This window comes from Psammomys obesus, unplaced genomic scaffold (assembly GCF_907164565.1).
Source record: "Psammomys obesus unplaced genomic scaffold, mPsaObe1.curated_primary_1811, whole genome shotgun sequence".
Taxonomy (NCBI): domain Eukaryota; kingdom Metazoa; phylum Chordata; class Mammalia; order Rodentia; family Muridae; genus Psammomys; species Psammomys obesus.
In genome coordinates, this window is record NW_026596073.1 from 23,552,219 (window position 1) to 23,573,653 (window position 21,435).

The 21,435-nt window shown below is 45.1% G+C and overlaps 1 protein-coding gene and 1 pseudogene across 7 annotated transcripts in view; one reads left to right on the top strand and one right to left on the bottom strand.

Annotated features, from left to right (window-relative positions):
* The window catches only part of Gpr160 (G protein-coupled receptor 160), a 61,237-nt gene extending 44,173 nt beyond the window's left edge, over positions 1-17,064 (bottom strand). For 6 of the 7 annotated variants that reach the window (XR_008722278.1, XR_008722277.1, XR_008722279.1 and 3 more), the window contains exon 1: positions 16,880-17,048. The gene's annotated coding sequence lies outside the window, so the exon portion shown is untranslated. Of the gene's footprint in view, positions 1-16,879 lie in introns of all 7 variants that reach the window. The other variant, XM_055625859.1, reaches the window with a different exon arrangement.
* LOC129690554 (U6 spliceosomal RNA) lies at positions 3,737-3,835 on the top strand (annotated as a pseudogene).
* Positions 17,065-21,435: the final 4,371 nt, after the last annotated feature.

Genomic DNA, 21,435 nt, shown 5'->3' on the forward strand with positions numbered 1-21,435 from the left:
AGGTTAAGAACACTGCTTGCTCTTCCCGAGTTCCTGAGTTCAGTTCCCAGCAACCCAGCAATGGTGGCTCACAACAATCTATAATGAGATCTGGTGCCCTCTTCTGGCATTCAGGTGTACAAGCAGGCAGAACATTGTATACATAATAAAATAAATCTTAAAAAAATAAAGAAATAATAAAGTAAACATTTAAAAAAATTAAACACAAACTTGATTCTACAACTACACTCTTAGATGCTCACCCAAGAGACATAATAATAAAATCTACACGAACACTTATACACAGAAACATTATGTTGTTCCCAGAAGCATCATTTGTAAAAACCAAAGCTATACAAATAATCAACACCAAAATAACCAAAGCAATTCAAATGCCTATCAGTTCATAGGCAAGAAATTGTTGTTTCTTAACAGCGAATCCTTTAGTAATACAAAGGGATGGCCTCCTACAGATATATTTTCCAGTGCAGGTTAGCCTCAAAAATGGATGTGAAGAAGCAAACCCTGGGGAGATGTCTCCTGTAGTAAAGTACTTGCCATGTAAGCATGAGGACCCGAGTTCCACCCCAGCACCCGCACAGAGAAGCTAGCCCTGGTGAGAGTGTTTGCAATCCAGCTAGAGAGGGGAAGATAGAAGCATCCCTGGGCCAATGAAAGAGCATTTCTCAAAAAAAACCGAAGGTGGACAGCTTCTGAAAAATACCGTGAGAACCCACATCCTCACACACTCCACCAGCAAAAGAAGCCAAATCCCCAAAACCATATTCTAACACTTTTAGTTTACATGAGACAAAATAGGTCACTGGCAGCTTGGGGTTAGGAGTTGACTGGACTGACATGGTGAGGTTTTGGGGACAATAGGAATTTCTAAAACTGGACTGTGGTAACAGCTGTTCAAATACTGGAAAAACAGATTTGTGAACTCACAATGAGTGGGGGTTAATGGCATGTAAACTGCACCTCAAAAGATGGTTTTTAAAGATTTATCTGATAATGTTCACAGCAGCTTTATTCACAACAGCTCCTTATAAGGTCACAAAGGACAAGTGGACAAATGATGATCTATTCAAGGGACACAGTATTAGCTGTCAACAAAAGCTACTTAAAAGATGGAGAGATGGTTTAGTGGGTAAAAACTTAGAACAAATGGTAACCAACCATGAAGCCAAGCCCTGAGTTCAAATCCTCAACAACCATGTAAAATGCTGGGTGTGGCCACTGTATCTATCACCCTAGTACTATGGGATATTCGCTTGGATTTATTGGCTGCTCACCTATCTTCAGGTTAAGTGACTCAAGGGAATAAGGCAGAAAATGATAGAGTGGTGTCTCTCAACCTTCCCAATGCTGCAACCTTTTAATACAGTTCCTCAGATTGTGACTCCCAACGATAAAATTACTTTCATTGCTACTTCATAACTGCAGTTTTGTTACTGTTATGAGCAGTAATGTAAATATCTGTGTTTTATTATGGTCTTAGGCAACCCTTGTGAAAAAGTCATTTGACCCTCAAAGGGATTGTGGCCCAAAGGTTGAGAACCACTGCCACAGAGAAAATGCATGCACTCAAGTTCAAACTCTAATTGAAGCACATTTGTAGAGCTGACAATTCACTTTTCTTTATCAGGAAAATCTTAGGACACCTTCCAGAATCAAGTTTACTTAATATGAGCATCTGCTGTTCTGTAACCTCAGACTTACAGAGCAAAAGCAAGTCTGGTCCCAGTTGCATTCTACAGATTTGGGGATTATCGAACAGTCACTTCGGTCCTGTAGGTAAATGCCACTCTCACACATTAGGAAGTGTGAGGAAAGTCTAAAAGTCATGTGTGTGCAGACAGCACACATACCACAAAAGAGGCCACCTCCTAGTCAGCGGCACCTATTACCACTCAGGGCTCAGGCAGGAAAGAACCCTGCCACCACAGTCAACTGCCCATCCCTCTGTCACTTACAGCCCCTCCTCCACCATTCACCTTTGAATGATCTCAGAATATGCTCTGAAGCAGTCCTGGAGACATGATAAAAATGAAGACATAAGCTCTACTCTCCCATCTGCTATAGACCAGATTACGCAGGCCTAGGCTAATGTGCAGGCATTTTGCACACTCCTGGGGCATATAAAGAGTATTTAAAGCAATCATATTTTTGGCTCAACAGCAGCATTCCAAGAATTAACTAAAAGGAAGTGTGGAAGGAACCTCTGGACCAACTCATGCTGGTGTATTTCCAACATCCATAAAACACCCCCCCTCCCCGCAAAGAATCAAAACAATCTGCTAACAATAGGAGTCAGTCAAATGAACTATGACACAATCAGTAGCAGGATTATTCCCTGAAGCCATGAGATACATGCTCTGGGGAAAAGTGAACAAACAGAAACATTGTCACATGCAGTGTTCAGTGACAGAAGACAAACCATATAGAGCAGGACCTCTCATAGGCAGGGTGACAGAATTCCCCTAGACTCCAGAGAGCAGATATCTGTGGGAAACTCTTGAGAGGAGAGGCCTATAGATGGATAAGGTCATGGCTTGCACACCTGTAGTTCTAGACTTGAACATGGCATCGTTAAGTGAAGGATCTTGATTCAATACGTGTTGAGTTTGCACTCCAGCAAGTTCCCAGGAAGGCTCTCCTGCCATCTGCCTGTGACAGCCACCGCTGGGTGGGGAGAACACAGGTGCACATTTGTTTTATATACCATCTTACATTTTTCACAAGGTAAAGTATGTTTGTAATAATGAAGAAAACTTCTTATTCTTCAGAAACTTTGAATCTAATTGTTTCTATAGCACCCCATCTTGAATGCTGTGAAATGGGATCAAAGGTTTATTACATCCAACATCAGATACAATAAAAATTGAGCAGTGGCCTAATTAACTAATTTTTATTTTTTTATTATTTTAGTTCTGGGTTCAAACTCAGGGCATTGAACATGCTGAGACATGCTCTGCTATTATGCTATAACCCCAGTCCATTAATTTTTTTTAAGAGAATAGCTGAAAAGTTCTGAAAGTGCATAAAGCTATCAATATTTACAAAGGCATAGAAAAACAAAATGGTAAACTTTAGTCACAGCATGACAACTAGGCTAAAATGCTAACATTGTTTATCAAATGTTAAATGTACTAAGTTTAGGAGGAAAGTGGATTACACCTGTGCTCCTAACACTCAGGACGCTGATTCAGAAGCATCAACTTGAGCCTGAGGCCCACATGAACTACATGAGTAAGTCTGTCTCAAAACAAAAATGAAGGAGAAAATACAGCAAAATGTTAGTATCTTTGTATCCTTGGGAGGAGGTAAGGCGTGTGTATTAGTCAGACTTTGTTGCTGTGACAAAAGCAGCAGGAAAGACCATCCTCTTGGGCTAGTGAGGTGGGGTTCAGTGTATAAAGGTACTTGCTATACATATCTAATGACCTGAGTTCAATCCCCAGAACTGATTCTCTGACCTCTGTACATGCTTCATGGCACACATATGCCAGCACACACACATACACACACACACACACTGAAAATGATACAGAGGCCAGTAGTGATGGGTATCCCTGTTCTTTAGCTTTTGTTCCACCTGGGCCCCACAACCACACTCAGTTGCTGTCCCACATGCCAGTCACCTCTGGAAACACCACCACGGTCACACCAGAGACATGGGTTGGCAGTCTCTAGGCATCTCTAAGTCTAATCAAGTTGTCAGTCGAAATGATTAATCATCACATGGGGTTAAGGAGTTCTTTAAGCAGTGCCTACACTAAAACTAGAAAGACAGAGATTAGAATGGTCCCTGTACAAGGATGACACACAAATTTGTGAAGCATTATGTGTGTTTGTGTGTTTGTGTGTGTGTGTGTGTGTGTGTGTGTGTGTATGCCTTTTAAACTTTGTAGAACAGAACAGAAGGAGGGCAGGGTTAGGACTGGGAGGCAAGGATATTCCTGGAAAGTGGTAGAGTAAGGGGAGAAGGGAAACTATTCAAGGCTTGGGAAGACAGGAACAGGCCTGGTTCCTTTAACTGGGGAGTGGGGTTTGTTCCTAGAACAGTTGGCTAGATGCAGAAAAAAGGCCAAGGCTTAATGAGAGGTGCTGCACAGCTGACACTGTGGGTCTGGACCTTGAGGCACAGCTGGAGAGCTTCAGAACCTGCCACTTTCCATCCCTCACCGGCTGCTGACTGGGTCTGGGCACCAGCTGTGAAGAGGGAAGTGCTCTGCTGCCTGGACTGAGCCACTGCTCCATTCATACGATGCTTCTAGTCTCCTACAAAGACCTGAGCTAGCAAGACCTTCACTTTCCAGAACTGGGCATCCCTCAAGAACATAAGGAATGGGCACTCATGCCACATCTCTGATAAAAATGATGATGTTCAGTTTGTGTGCCCATTTCTAGGCTCGCTTCTTGCCAGCACTTCATTTCACTTTCCTCTCTCCTTACAGGCAGCAAAATGCATACGCTTACAAAGCCACATTGCTGGGTGAAAGTCAAACCAGACAGCCCTTTAAGAGGATAGAAAAATGTTTAATAAAGTGTAAATATTAGCTAATATTATCAAAAATACTCTTCCAAGTTAAAAAGTAAACCATACAACTGCTTGAGTTTCCCATGACTCTGAACAAGAACTTGTGAAAACAAGCTGACTGCAAAGCCTGACGGACTGATTGGTTTCAGTGTTGTGGAGAAGTTGGAATGCTGCAGATCCAGAACTAATTACAATTATCTTGGGCTATCTTTAGCCCCCAAAATAGCCATTCCTTGTGCACCTGCGTGTCTGGCCTAACATCCTGTGACTAACAGAAAGAAATACCTTGGAATGTATGAACAGACTCGTAGTTTTCAGCATTCAAAGGGCTGAGAATGTGATAGCATCTGCAGCCCAAAGCAGAGTTCTTCCTACTATGCTATGACCCAAGAAAGAATTTGAAAAGAATCTTGATTTATGGCTTTCTTTTTTTCTGTTACTATAAACACTTCATAGAGCTGCTTCCATTTTGAAACACAGAATCTGTGTTCCCAAACCATGGTCACTTACATCTGTTCTCTCTGGTCCCCTTTGAGGTGAGATCTGTGTTTTCGCATTGTCAAGAGGCTCTTCACTGTGCCTGTGTCAGGATTTCATAAAATGTTCTTGGCCCTCATGATGTCTGTGAGGTACATGTATCCCCACTTGGTACAAGAGTCACCAGAAATCCAGACAGCTCAACCCCTAAGGCACTGACAGGCAGTAGTACACCAGAGGCTCCTACCCTAGGCTCTTTCTCTACACTCTTTCTCTACACTGACATTCACCTGCTCTTCCACACACACTGCTTCATTAACACATGCTGGGGTGCGGGGAGAGGGGCTCCATGACTTTTACAGTAAGACGGGACAAATAGCAGAGCCAAGGCTATGGGTTCAAAGTCAAGGACAGGTGCAGTTCTTAACCACAGCTGCTGATGCATGAAGCACACATACCATTTGTCAGGGAGAACTAGGTCATGAGGCAGCCCACAGATCCTCACTCCTAGAAAGAGAGGTCAGAGCTGGAAAGCATTTGTAACTTTCTGTCTTCCTTCTAGCATTATAGGGTGAAGAAAGTCTACACAGAGTAGATAAGTGAAGCAGGCTCAGTCATCAGCAATAGGGGAACCCCACTGTCAAGAACAACAACAGAGAACCCCCTACCCTCTGGAAGCCTGTGCAGGTGCTGACAGAAGCTCATCTCCAAGCCGAGCCTTATTGCCACCTCTATCTTATACAAGAGGAATGATGTGGAGAGGCTAAGCGCAATAAGACAGTGTACGCAGTGAGATGGTAGAGCCGCTGTAAATCAGTCCCCGCAAACCGTAGAGTCCTCGCTCTGGACTGTTCTGTCTTACTTTTGTTTGCTTAAACCAATAGTCAACCCTCTTTTACTTGGCCAACAAGATCATAACAGAACACAGTTAAACCTGTAGAGTTCTGGAAAGGCCCAACACCAGCCTGCTGGCCTGCCATTTACAAAACATGTGTCTATGAAATGGGCTCATGTCTTTGGGCCTAAGCAAAGCATTCCATTTGCAGCTCTTTCATGATCTGCTTTATCTACTAAGACACACCTACACTTCAGACTATTAACAAAGACGTCAAAGCAGCATCTTAATTCCTCCAAAACCATTCCACCAGCCCATATCTGTGGGTGTCCAGGCCTAGGGAACCCAAGGACTCTGAGGCAGGAATTCATATTCTCAACAGAACTTCCAACTGTGATGAAACTGCCAACAGAACAGAGATGAAAACATCGACCTCCTGACCCTTAACAGAAAATTTCAAATTGAGAAAATCAAGCCACCGTAGACTGGACTTGTGGAAGCATCTGGAAGGCTGGGCTCTGGACAAGTGCTTCAGTCCCTCATGCAAACTGAGCTTTCTGAGAAGCCATGCATAAGTATAGCATATACCAGACTTGCAGTTACCAGGAGTCAGGCGGGTAGAGCAGAAACAGGGAAAGGGCAAATCCTGGTAGCCCCTTGGAATGCCTGGGTTCCAGCTTAGAGCAATTCTGGGAGCCAGCCTCATGATCCACTCTGCTCCCAGAATCATGCTAGAGTTCCCAAGGCACATGGACCCTACCTTCTGACTTACAGGGAGCTTCTGGTGCACTAATACAGGCACTCCTTTCCCACCCCAAGACCTCCAACACCAATTCCACCTCTGTAAAATCAAAATGTCATGTAAACCAGAAAAGCAGATGAGTGTGAAGAAATGACGACGGTTCCAGTTAGGGCTCTTGATGGGATAAACACCATGACCAAAGCAACTCGGGGAGGAAAGGATTGATCACAGTTACAGTTTATCACCAGGGAAGTCGGCAGAAACTCAAGGCAGGAACTGAAGCAGAGGCCATGGAGGGGTGCAGCTTACTGGCTTGCTCTCCAAGGCTCGCTAAGTTTGCTTTCTTTTATACCCCAGGACCAGCAGCCCAGAGATGGTGCCACCTACACTAAGTTGGGCCCTCCCACATCAATCTCTAGTTAAGAAAGTGCACCACGGGCTTGCCCACAGGCCAATCTAGCGGGGGCATTTTCTCAACTAAGTTTTCTTCTTCCCAAACGACTTGAGCTTCTGACAAGTTGACATAAAGCCAACCAGCACCACACCTTACAATGTTCTCTTGACACAGGCACATGCAGTATAAAACACAAGCCTTTTCACGGTCTCAGAGGGCAAGAGCTTTTGAACTTACCTTTGGTCAGCCCCCCCCCTTTTTTTTTTCTGGTGCTGAGTGAGAAGCAGGACTAGAGTTTGAATCTCTTGAACCCACGTAAATAATGGGTGGCATGGCAGACAGCCTGCAACTCCAGCAGTATAAAGTGGAGATAGGACCCTAGAGCAAACTGGATAGCTACACTAGCCACAATGGGGAGCACGACCAGTGAGTCAAGTGTAAACATCAATCCTGGCATCAGCCTACGGCCTTCACATGCATGCAAACATATATGACCACTTGTCATTCCATATGTGTATACATGTGGAATGTATACATTCCATACATGTAAACATGCATAGACACACATGTATACTACATGCACACTCATGCAAACAGAAAAATAAAAAGTCTCATATTGGAACCCAGGCCCTGGAGATGCTGGGCCATCTACCATTGGGCTCTAGTTACAGCCCTGTATTTGTTTGAGATATGCTACATGGCCCAGGCTGGCCTTGCATTTGTTTATTCTTCCGCCTCAGCCTATCCAGTTGCTGAGGTTACAGGCCTGTGCTCCACACTTTGTCTGCTGTAACACCACGTCATTGTGATTTATAACTACTTCATTTTGAGATGGAGATCCTCCCCCCCCAACATTTTTTTTCCAAGACAGGGTTTCTCTTTGTAGCCTTGGCTGTCCTGGACTCACTTTGTAGACCAGGATGGCCTCGAACTCACAGAGATCCACCTGCCTCTGTCTCCCCCAGTGCTGGAATTATAGGCATGCACCACCGTGCCTGGCTAAGATCCTTCTGTCTTAGCCTCCAGAGCTTCTGGGGTTACAAGTATCAGCAACACACTGGTCGGTTTTAATACTCTCTCTACAATTACTTAGTTTTGAGCTAGAGCACTACCTGAGATCTCTCCTATAGCCTCCCCAGGTGCTGAGATTACAGGCATGTGTCCACTATAGTCAACTAGTTTTGCCTGTCCTGATACATATTATACCGAAAAACACTGATTTTTAGCCTGCCACCAAACGGGTTACTGTGTTCTACTGTTGTGCCACAAGGCCTTCCCCATGAGCTCACCACTTTCAAATCTGTGCAACTGCTCCCTGCACACATGTCTGATATACAGTAAGAGAAACAACTAAAGGACAGCCAACAGTTTAGGGGACAGTAGAGATTTCCCAGCAGCTTTGCCTAAAGAGGAAACTGCTTCAGTACTCCCTTTGGCAGAACAGTTCATGCCAAAAAAATGTGATTTTCTTTTTAAACATCTATATTATGGGTGCATGGACACACATACACACACTCAAGCACATGTCACAGCATTTGTGTGGTGGTCAGAGGACAATATGCAAAAGTGGGTTCTTTTCTTCTACCATTGCCTTCTGGAGACTGAACTCAGGTTGTCTGGCTTCTCAACCTACCTTCTTTCTGAGCCATCTCTCGGGTCCAAATGTGATTGCTCAATGCAGGCCCAGTTTTCTTTTTAACTCTGTGCTTGCCTAATAAAACATTGCTGTTGGCTGGATACGGCTCATGTTCCCCCGAGTCACACCACCATGTAGTCACCACCATGTAGGTGTGGTGAAAGAGTTTGGACTATCCAGGTAGCACCTAGATGTACAGCTGGTGCATAGTGAGGACTCTGGAACACTGCGTGGCACCGAAGAGAGGCTGAGAATAATGCAGCCCTCACTTCTCAGAGAGAAGTTTTATGCTCAGCACTATTATAACTACTATAACTAGCAGCTAGACTCTACTTTTGATAAAAGACACCAAGACTTACAGAATAATTAAATGCTGGACACCATGCCCCTTTGCTTTGTTTGGCTCAGACGCCACTTGACTCACTACAGCAGTAGCTATTTATCTAACCCAGCTCATTCCCTTCAAGACTGAAGACATCCAGAGACAGGGCAGCCTCATATGACAGACTATCCTCAAGATAAAGGCAATGTCTGTGGGGCAGAGGCTCCTCTGGGATCTGAAGTAATTACCCTGTAGAACCAGACCGCTCCCCTAAAGTGACAAGAGTGGTAACAACTTCTTTGGACCACCTTGCAGAACTTAAATTAAGGTACTGGTCAACCATAGCACACCTTGATCAGGACTGCTTAATTGTGCATGCACACCTCTTGGCCCCTGCCCCAATTCCTTCTACATTTAAACCTAAGGTTCATGTTTCCCTCAAGATGAACTTGGGGCCACTGGACTCCTTTGTTTCTCTTCCCAATATGTTTGTTTAATCCCCTTTCTCTGTTGTTTTTCATTACTTGCTTTTTCATAATTGTAATACTGGAATGTGGGGTGGGGAAGGCAGGGTAAACCTAGCTTGTTGGACGGCTGAGCTCAGGCTTCTGCCCTAAAACTCCAGTCACACTACTTTACCAGTTATAGGCCATCAAGCTAGTTAGTAAGTTTTCTAAGCATGATTCCCTTCTGCAAAATGGGCTGTGATACTCGGTGTAAGACAGATTTATGAGAGTTAAAGAAGTCTGAGAGAGAGATAGTTAGGTGGCTTGATGATGCAAGTTCAGATTCCTGTAATACCTGTAAAAAGTCAGGTGTGGTGCAGCGTGTCTATAACCCCAGTGCCAAGAGGCACTGAGTTGGGGAAGTTCAGTAGGCATATGGGTTCTAGAAGGTAATCTGGTATTTTGCCAGGTCTGTACTGTGATGCACCCCCAGAACTGCCCCTTTTTCCTGTGCTGCTGTATCTCTCTAAAGTCTGGCATGGTATGAACCCTCACTTTCTGGGCATTTACTTACTCCGATTTATCAATCCTCCTATAGCATCTTTACGAAGATGCACTGCTGTTCAGATGAATTAACTCCTGATTATAGAATTCCTGATTTGATTCAAACATTTTAGAAGTTAAATAATGAATAGAAAACTGTAGGGAATACTTTTGTGGACCTCCAGATGCCTCAATAGGAGACAGGCTTGAGACAGATCTGAGGCTTCAGATAAAGCTTTCACTCTTAAAGATGGCACTACAAATCCTGGTATGCACCATAAAAATAGGCAAGCTGGTTTGCACTTCCCACGAACCCAAAATATAATGGGGCTACCAAGAAATGCCCAAATTAAGTACAAACCTTAATGTCAAAATATACAAACTGGGGGCTCGAGAGATGGCTCAGAGGTTAAAAACACTCGCTGTTCTTTCAAAGGTCCTGGGTTCAATTCCCAGCAACCACATGGTGGCTCATAACTACCTATAGTAAGATCTGGTATGCAGGCAGAATGTTGTATAAAACTTAAATACAAACTGTTTTGTTGTAATTCCTTATATCTTGTCATATTATGGCATAAAATACTGTCATTCTAAATTTACTATGTATCTTGGTATGAAAGACAGATAAAATTATTGTCCTAAACTCACTATAAACTAAGAGCTGGGGCTGGAGAGCTGGCTCAGAGGTTAAGAACACTCACTGTTCTTTCAAGGGTCCCGAGTTCAGTTCCCAGAAACCACATGGTGGCTCATAACCATCCATAGTAACATCTGGTGTGCAGGCAGAATGTTGTATAAATAATAAATAAATCTTAAAAAAAAGAAAAAAAGCAAACAAAACTAAGAGCTGGAAAATGTGCAGCCAGGTCAGTCCTAATTGAAAAGACATATATTTTGTTGTAACCTCTTGGACCCCGTTAACCTTTAGGCTTTGTCAACCTTCGTCATTCTAAATCTAAGAACTCATGTAATGGATTCATAGATAAGAAATGCTTAGTTTTAATGAAAAAAAAAAAAAAGTAACCTGTTGCATTTTTGAATCCATCTGTTTTTGTGATTGCCTTTTGACTATGAGGTAATTCCTTTTAGATGTAGAAAGCTTTGTCTCAGAAGTATAAAACTATGACCAGACAATAAACGTTGGTGGAAGCCTGCTTCATCTATGAGTTGTAAATACCTAAATGTATATGTATATGTATATGTATGTATATAGATAATGTCTTTGCATGTAAATGTGTCCGTCTGTTTCTGTACATATGTTATATGAATGTATGTCAATTATCTATCTGTCTGTAGGGAGCTGCTTTTGTATATGTGTGAATATATGTTATATGTATGAATATATACAGGTCTATATGTCTGATCATTTTATGTGTACATATGGGCTGATACTATGGAAACGGCCATAGCAGCTGGTCAGGAAAGGTTTTCCCTGAGGGCATCGTGAACTTGCTGCAGTTTCTGCAGAGGAGATGCTAGCTGAAATCAGCTCTGTCACATATGAAAGCTTGTGGGAATCTGTTGGTTGAAATTTATTGTTTCATCTGTCTTTTGAGTGAATGTGTGTGCATGACACCTCTTTCTATTCTCTCCTTTTCTCTTTGGTTCACGGAAGGTTATTGGGTCTCTAGCCTTTACCAGCACTCTGAGCTTGGCTTCTCAGCCCCAAGCAATTAACTCTGATTGTGTCAACCTCAGCTAAAGAGTGGCTTTGGCAGCAGGGAGACCAGAAGCCTCAGGTGGCTTAGTTGGTAAAGCACCAGACTTTAAGTCTGGAGGTGTAGGGCTCAAACACAAGCATAACTACTTCTGAGTTTCTCAGTCTGTCCGGCCCCCTCATAGACCCTGCACCCATCTAATTCAGTGTTTCTTCCCTGAATCATGTCAAAACTGGAGTTTGACATCTCTGGATATAAACAACCCAGTGCTGAAGCTGAAGTTGGGGCAGAAACAGGTGGACCCTGGAGGCTTTCGAGCTTGCTAGCCTAGCTGAAATGGTGAGCTTCAAGTTCTCTCAAAAAACAAGGTGGAAAATGACAAAGGAACCTTTGGCCTCCAGAGTCACATGAGCAGGTGAGCACGCCAGTGTGTATACACATGATCATCCCACCTCCATAGCAACATATGTGAAGCCAGGCAATATGATTCATGCCTGTAATCCTAGCACTCAGCAGGCCGAGGAAGGAGGGTTGAGGCTAGCTTGGGCTATACAGTGAATTCCTGGACTACAAAGCAAAATCCTGTCCAAAAATTAAAAAGTGTATAATGAATAAAAAGACTAATACAGACTCTTAAATTTTTCTTCTTCCACACTTAAAAAAAAAATGCCTTAAGAGGCTGAGAACTTAGCTCCACTGGTAGAGTTCTTGCCTGCCATGAGGACCCTATGGGTTGGATCTCCAGAACTGTATAAAACCAGGAGCAGGAATCACAGGAGGAGGTGGAGCAAGTGTGGCAGCAGCACAAGGCCATCCCAGGTCCAGGCAGAGTTTGAGGCTAGCCTGGTTACATGGACCTTCATCAGAGAAACAACAGAGAAGAGCTGGCTCAGAGCTTAAAAGTGCTTGCTGCTCTTGCAGAGGACCCAAGTTTGGTTCTCATAGCCTTGTTTTGTAGCTCACAATCATCTGTAATTCCAGCTCCAGGAGATCCAACACCCTCTTGTGACCCCTTCAGGCACCCGTACACATATCACACACACACACACACACATAAATCTATAAAAGAAAAAGGAAAAAATGACTTGAAGCCAACTTTTGGCTCCCTTAGACCTTTACTGAAAGCCAAAACACCTCTCCATCACACTCACAGGAGGGAAGCGGTAAGACAGCTCTGAGTCATGTGTTAAAACATGGAGATGTAAATGCTGCTGACTTGCCTGCCATCCCTCTCCTCTCTTTTCTAGGCCATCAAGGGTGCAATTTGCCTTTCTAATGGTTTTCTCCCCTTTAGACACACAAATCCGGGTAAAGATAGTATCACATTTATGGTAATTCTTTATAATGGCTTTTAGCACTTTCCTTTATCAGAAAAGAGGAAGCATCTGGCCAGCTAGCCTCAACACTTACAAATTTGGCAGATTTCTCGCTCTACAACATCTTATTTTAGAGGACTAGGGAGAACAGTAAGTTGGAAAAGCTATGTAACTGATTTCATGTTAGAGAGACACTTGAGTCCCCAGGCTATCTGAGTGCTGTTATATCTGCTATTATCTTCTTCTTCTAAGACATTAGTGTGAGCTGGGCCAGGTGGAACAGGCCTGTAATCCCAGCACTTGGGGAGGCAGAGGCAGGTGGATCTGTCTGAGTTTGAGGCCAGCCTGATCTACAAAGTGAGACTAGGTCAGCCAAGGCTACACAGAGAAACCCTCTCTCAAAAAACCAAAACAACAAAATAGCATGCTTAACAGGCTTTAAGGATCCTGAGCTTGATCTCCAAAGAAAAGATACAAAAGGTTCCTCTGAATTGGTCAATGGAGTTCCATAGATCTCCCAACAGTACCAGCTATTGCCAAGGCTATTGAATACCCTTCGAAACTGATATAAGATCTACTGTTGAAAACACTACATGCCTGAGTCATAGAACATGGGGAAATCTAGCTGGTACTCAGCTGGAAACTTCACCTCAACTGGCTAGCTTTCATATCACTGGAAAGTACTATGCATACACCCAGAAGTTCAAGCTCATCCAACTATGAACCCTGAAAACTACAGTCATAAATTGTCTGACTAGCTATGCCCACTGACACAACAGTGGCACAAACGCTTTGGGAGTGACCAACCAATTTCTCGACATAATGCTTTTAAGATGTATCTATATTGTACACATTATTTAGTATTATGTAGTTTATCGATATTTTCCTCTGCATGAGTATAATTTGCTAATCCTGTTGATAGAACTGTGAAAAAAAAAAAGGCTACTTTCTATATAACAAGGAAATAAGACTATTGACAAAGCATTCCAAAAGACCAGAAATGGGTTAGGATATTACCTCACCAAATCACTGCATCTCTTCTCTTTAAAAAATGGGGACCATTTAAGGGCCCATTTTTATCACAAGGTAACTGAGGACAGAGACAATAAGGAGACCTGTGGCAGAGGTCTCCTTCCCCATAGGAAAGAATTACTTAGCTTATGGTTACTGTCCATATGTTCTCGCCTTTATATCCTAGCCTTCCATAAACTAGGGTAGTCACAAGCAGTGGGGATAAAAACTCAAACATGCCTCCCACCTCATTTTGGCAAAACTGTAAATGAATTTGTCAATTTTGTTTTCCTAATTTCTTGGAAACTAAGGTAGTGAAGTGCCTGGCAACCACTGCATATTTCTTTTATTCATACAATGAAAACTGAACCACATACCAAACAATTTTACTGAGATACTCTGAACATAATTCCCAGAAGGAAAACAACAAAAAACCCACCATAAATGTATATGGTTTCACTGATTAGAACTCTGGGACTGTGGAGAGCTAGAATGTTGTAGATCTAGAACCAGACCATTTTGGGCCCTCTTTAGTCCCCTTAATAACCACTCCCTGCCCACTTCTGTCTGACCGAACATCCTGTGACTCTCAAGTAAAACCCTTTGGAATGTATTAAATTAGTAGACCACTAGTTTCTACTACAAGAGCTAAGGGTGTATCAGACAGCATCTGGGACCTGTAGTTTGCTTTCCCCTGTTTGCTGTGATAGCCTACCTGATATTTCCATCAATGTGTATAACTGTGTGTGTGCATGTGTGTATTGGTTTTTCGAGGCAGTGTTTCTCTGCATAACAAAACCCTGGCTGTCCTGAGATAAGCCTGGCCTCAAACTCAAAGATCCACCTGTCTCTGCCTCCTGAGTGCTGGGCTCAAAGGCGTGGGCTACCACTGCCAGCTCCTCAATGTATATTTTTAAGTGGCTTAATTTATGACTTTCTTTTGTTCTATGACTATAAAACTAATCATGAACATCATTCGCATTAGGATGTGTTATTTGGGCCAACTGAATCTGTGTTCCCAGGCCATATTCATTTATATTTGACTAAAACAAAACAAAACAAAACAAAACTCTCTCATAGTTCCCTTTGAGGTGATTTGTCTAGCACTTCCACAATCAATTGTCACAGGCAGAGTTTGTGTGCTGCCTTCTTTAAACCAAAGGAATATTAAGTTCAGCTACAGTGAAGTTACAAGGATGTAGGTTCATCTTCCAGGAGTCTATCTTCTTTCTGTATTTACCACACTTCAACCGTTTCCTCTTGGAATCTACACTTTCACAACCTGCCGGTCAAGCATGGCAGAACACGTTAAGAATTACAGGACAAAATATTAAGAAAAATAATTAAGTTAGATGAACATAAGTATCTCTCCACACAGATAAGAAATGAATGGCATGGACCATGCCATTGTAGGAGTCAGCTCTTTTCTGGATATTTGTTTTATGATCCTGGAAGCAATTAAGTACATCCCCAGCCATCTTACACTGGCTTCATCATTACATAAACTTTTGACATACAGAATGTTCCAGAAGTGTATATGATCCCAAGTAGACCACATGTATGTTCACTACTCTGGTCTTTTTCGGGGGGTTAAGGGGTCTTGGAGACCCAACCAGGCCCTAGAGTATGCCAGGCAAATGCTCTATTGCTGAGCTGCACCGGAAGCCCCAGCCTGTTTTTCTGCTGACTGTAACTTAGAAGGGATTTGAGCCGTTGCAAAAAAAAAAAATGCTAACACATTTGATACAAACCGCCTGACTAGAGGCAGCCTAACCCCCAGGTTTGCTAACGGTGTGTGTGTGTGTGTGTGTGTGTGTGTGTGTGTGTGTGTGTGTGTTCTCTCAGAAAAAGCTGAGCCAGCACTCACCTGCATCAACTTGATCCACTTAACACCTGTGCCTTCGTGTGTGTGTGTGTGTGTGTGTGTGTTTGTGTGTTTGTGTGTGTGTGTGACAGAAAAAGGCAGAGACTGTGATCTTTTATGACCCATCTGATGAGGCAGTATTCACATCCAATTTATGAAAAACGATATATATGAAAGGTTTTGAAACTATAATCGCCTGTGGTGCGGACCTTCCCTTCTGGGGGGAAAAAAGGCAGTGCTGCAACCTTGAAAGGGAAATATCCAGCATATGCCTGACATCCATCTTTGGCTCTTAACCTCTCTGCTCTCCAGCACCACCAAACTAAAGCAAATCCTTGTAAAAGATCAGTTTTTAAATAATGTAATTATGGAGCCGGCCAGATGGCTCAGGGGCTCAGGGGTCTTGCCACTAAGCCAGAACACCTGAGTTGCAACCACACATGACAGACAGACTATTCCCGAAAGTTGTCCTCTGACCTCCATGTGCACAAGGGAGTCTGGACAGACCCACAGAGACACACAGACACACACACAGGGAGGCGGCGGTTAAATTTTTTAGATGTACTTATGACAGCCTTTCTGACACTAAAAAGATTTCCTCAAATTCCAGGGCGCTCCGAAACCAGGACACTGTCAAGCTCCACTCGTCGTTTCGCTCCGCTAAGACTCTCATTTTACCTTGCGGGTTTCCCGTCCCTGCAATTCTCACCGACGCCAACCGCGGTACCTTTGAAAACCCGATTCCCAAAGAAACGCCAGGCACGGGGCACGCCAGTGTGTGCCCGGGTTAAGTGTACGCCACACGCAGAACCACCTTTCGAGTGTCCCCGTTCTCGCGGGTCTTCCCTACGTCTGGGATCCGAGCAGCAACGCCCTGAAGTCAGATCAGCTGCACAAGCTGCAGACGACGCGGGCGCGTTTCCGTCCCCTTCCAGGGGGCCGGTGGGTGCGGTGGCGGCCGCGGTGGGGCCGCCGCGGCTCGGCCACTGCTGGCTCCAGCCCCGCTCCCCGGCCGCCGCGCTCGGGGACCGCGCGCCCCGCACGGCTCAGTCGCTGTCACCGGGAGCGCCCCGGCGCGTGCGGGCAAGTCGGCGGGGAACGCCGCACACCCACCTCCTCACCCGCTCTGAACCGCCGCGCGAGGGACGGACGCCGGACGTCCTCCGGAGTCGCAGCGCTCCGCGGCGTCACCCCGAGTTCTAGGAAGGGAAGCCTCCCTGTGACGTCACAGGCCGGGCCCTCCGCGAGCCGCGCGCTCACCTCAGCCCGCGGCACTCCCCGGCGCCCGCGAAGCCCGAGCCGCTCCGGGCCGCCCGCCCACGTGACCGCCCGGGGGCGGGGCCGCGCTCCAGGACCTCCGCTCGCCCCGCCCACTCCGCCCCGCCCGCCCCAGGTGAGCCCCCTCAAGGGGCGGGGCCCCGCTGTGCTCACCTCCAGCCCCCTCCGCCCACCCCGCCCCGTCCTGTCCTAGGTCGCTTCGAGAGAATTCCGGGCGCTCCGCTCTTCTTTAGGCCCAGCCAGGCCCGGAACAGACGCCCATCTGGCTCATACTGGAAAAAACAGGCTCTGGCTTCCAGTAGCTTGCAAGCGCACACTTCCCAACTGACGGTGCCTAGGGCGCCCCCTGCCGGTGGGGCGACGAGAGGCGACCGAAGCTGCCACCCTGGCCAGGGGGAAAAAATTGAGTTGGCAGAAGGCTGCGCGGGTTGCGGGGTGCAGGAGATTCCTGCAGGGGTTCCTGGAGCCACGCCTTGAGGACCCAAGCCCGGCCTGAGGCGCTCCCCACGTGCCGTTGTGTCACACCTCCTGCTGTGTAGCCAGTTTCTCAAGTTTACCCTTCGGAAGTTGTCTCCAAGTAAGAGTGTTCCCCAGGTGACAAGAATTGAGCCGTGCTTGCGAGTAGCGATTGCCTTATCCACTGTTTTAAAATAAAAATCTGCAATAACATACATGGCATTTCTTTCTTTTCCTGGCTAGTGTTTATTCAGCAAATGTTTGCTGAGAACCTATGACTTGTTGGTCTTTAAAACAGGGCTGGAAAGATTGCTCAGCGGATAAGAGCACTGTCTCCTCCTCCAGAAGTCCTGATTTTCATTCCCAGCAACCACATGGTGGCTTACAACCATCTATACTGACTGGAATCTGATGCCCTCTTCAGGTAGAACACGCATACATAAAATAAATAAATAAAATCTTTTAAAAAAAAAAAAAACATTTAAAATATGGTACACTTTTCCCTCACTCTCCAAGCAGATCCGTGAGCAGAATTGTAATCTAGGCCTTTTGACCTCTCAGTAGGACTAACTGACCTTGCCAGGAACTCAGAAATGCCTGGCAGGTAGTAAAAGCCCCTCAGGTGTTAAGTGTGGGCTGTAAGGGGAAATGGGGGCATGTCCACCTCCCAGCTCAGAGGAGAAGTCCTGAAAGAAAGGAGAAATGAATGCCATCAAGTGGGACTGTGAGGTGCTTCAGTCCAGAGTGTCCCCTGGACAGAGAGAGGGGTAGAGCACCAGAAATGCCTGGGGGGGGGGGGGGGAATCCCTTTTGCAGAGGGAGAACAGGAAGTGTGCAGTCAGATCACCGGCCTAAGAAAAATAACAGCCATTATCTGTGGATTGTGTCCGTCAAACAGGACTGGCCACACACCTCTCTGAACTAGACGTACAACCTCACACGCTAGGTTTAACAGAGCTGGCAGTGCAAGTCATCTGTGGAGAGATGCTGAGAGAACCAGGCTGGACACCCCAAAGGTCAACCAAAAGTCACCAGGAACTAGTGACCCCACCCCAAGGTCAGCAGGAACTAGGCCATAGGTCACCATTTCCAGAAACAAGGTCATCAGATTCCCTACCCAAGGAACAGCCTGAGGATAACCACAAGAATGAGGTGTTTCATCTCAGAGTGGGGCATCTGTGCTGGGCAGCCCACCTACCTAACATTCCTGAGGTCTGTAGATAGCTCGCTCAATGTTATGTTAGTTAGCCAGTCACTTTGTGACAAGCTTGCCCTTGCTGAATGTCACCCAATCGCATAACTGCAAAGCCAGAAATTCCAGGTCCTTCTTCAAATACCAATAAAAACCCTACTGTGCAGCTGCTCAGGGCTCTCCTCTGTGATCCACTGCATTGGTGACGGTGGAGAAACTGAGCTTAAGCCCAATAAAGCTCTTTGCTCTTGCATACGTGTCCGGCTCCTGGTGGTCTTTGGGGACCTTAAGATCTGGGCATAACAGTGCTTTGCAGCAGAGGGCTGGAAGAAGTCGATCCTAGGAGCCACACTTTACAGTGCCTTTCTCAATGGTCCAGGAGGCTGAACTGGTCTTCAAAAGCTCCTAGCATTGCCAAGTATCCCCATGTGCCCACTCTCTCTGTCCCCAAATTTATTATTAATAGCTGTACTCAGAATTTCCCAACTAGAGGTGTTAGAATGATTACATACCAGACTCCTTCCTGGGGGTATCCTGTCTGGGGGGCTGGTGGTGAGATTATAGCTTACCTATTACTTCCCAGTTTCTCCCCTTCTGTAACAATGGAACTGAAGGTGAATCCAAGGCCTCTTTTGCCTCCTTTTTGAAAAAAATTCACTCAGAAGGGTGCTGTGATGGTTACTCATCCTTGCCAACTTGACTGCATTTAGAGCCACCATGGAAACACACCTCTGAGTGGGTCTAGGAGGACATTTTCAGAGAAACTTCAGGGAAGTGGGAGGACCCACCTTGAATGTAGGTGTTGGGTTTCAGATCCAGGACAAGCAGCTGAGGTGCCTATTTAACATATCAAAGCAGGCCTTGCCTCCAGGTTCTCCCAGTATTCTTCAGTCGGTACTTGTTGCAGGGTGTGGCTGACCCCCCCCCCCTGAATTTTCCATCCAGGAGATGGGCTTCCCCTTCCCCAGAGACTGTTCCCTAAAAAATCCTGACATTTTCGTTCTCTCTCTCTCTCGCTGTCTCTTTCTCTGTTTCTCTCCTTCTCCTCCTTCTCCACCTCCTCCCCTCCCTCTTCTTCTCTCTTTTTTTTAAGAAATTACTTCAATTTACATCTTGGTCATAGGCCTGTCCCTCCTCTCCTCTATGTCTCAGAATGGGGAGCCCCCAGCTCATCTATTCACATGAGGCCTGATAGGGAAGCCCCATCGGAGGAAATAAAAAAGCATGCAACACAGTCTGTGTCAGAGATAGCTCCAACTCCCCTTGAGAGGTCCAAAGTTTAAAAATTAGAATTTTAAGGCAGCATGGCTGAGGTCTCTGGTACAAGTTTAGACAAAGGTACCATGCCTTGAGAGATACTGTTGCTTGGCAACCAGACCAGATGGCTGGCAGTCTCCCACCCAGATAGCCCCTATCTCTACTTTTAAGAAAAACCTTGAGATGTATTAATCACTCCCCTTCCCTAACTGTAGCCTAATCAGCACATAACAGGACATCCCAGACATTGTTCATGAGCAGATATCCTCCAGGGCCGTTATAGCCTTGGTCCCTAAAATAAACCAAGGATTGGAAATTACCTGCTTTCGGTTTTTCCTTTAAAAACCCATAATGCTGGCAGCTGTATTCCTTTCCTGCTAAGTCAGGGAGTTTTGTTGCCTGAGCTCCAGCTTGTATATGCGATAAACCCTTGTGTATTTGCATCAGAGTCAGTTCCTGGTGGTCTGTGGGGTCTTGTGAACTAGGCACACAACACCCTAACTAGTGAGCCCACATGAAGCCTAAGATGTCCACCAGACTTATCTTCTTGGGGTCTATACATTATAGTATGTCTATCCTGTAATATATGACTAAAATCAGATTATAAGTGAGTACATACCATGTGTGTCTTTCTGGATCTGGGTTACCTTACTCAGGATGATCTTTTCTATTTCCATCCATTTGCCTGCAAATTTCATGATTACCTTGTTCTTAGTGGCTGAGTAGTATTCCATTGTGTAAATGTACCAGTTTCTTTATCCAATCTTCGGTTGAGGAACATCTGGGTTGTTTTCAGGTTCTGGCTATTATGAATAAAGCTGCTATGAACATGGCTGAGTCCTTGTATGGTGGGAGGGTGGGGAGTGGTGAGGAGATGAACGCTGGGGCTGCAGCTGGTGGAATGGTGCTGCCTAGGTGTACGCCATGTTTTCCATGTTCAGTTTACTCTTCTGGCAACACTAGAAGTGTGTTTCCGTGGTCGTCCTAGATCTAGTCAGGTTGATGATGAAAATTAACCACAAAGCCCTCACTACTTAACACCTCTATCCCTTTCCCCAGATGGCAGTTTGGGACAGAACCTTCTATTTTGTTTTCTCAAAGCTGGTCTTGACTAAACCTGCTTCATTTACTAACGTCTGTCTCCAGTTTGTCAGCAGAGTGAGCAAAGCAAGAGAAAACCTACCAGGTTCTATTTGAGAAGGAAGTCAATTTAATTTTTGGCTGTGGTGTTGTTGTCTCTCCTCTATGTAATACTGACTTAAGGGAGTGCTGAGGAGATGAATGAAGACACTGCAAAGAGACTTCTATCCATCCCACAGTTGTTTTTGTCAGGTTTGTTATGCTTTGTGTTCCATGGCAATGTTCAAAGCCAATGATTTGTGTTCAAAACCAATGATCATACTGGGAAGTTAATATGTGAACTTTGAAGACAAGTTAACCCAGTCCCTCACCTCCGTCACAACAAGCCACAACTATCTCTTACATA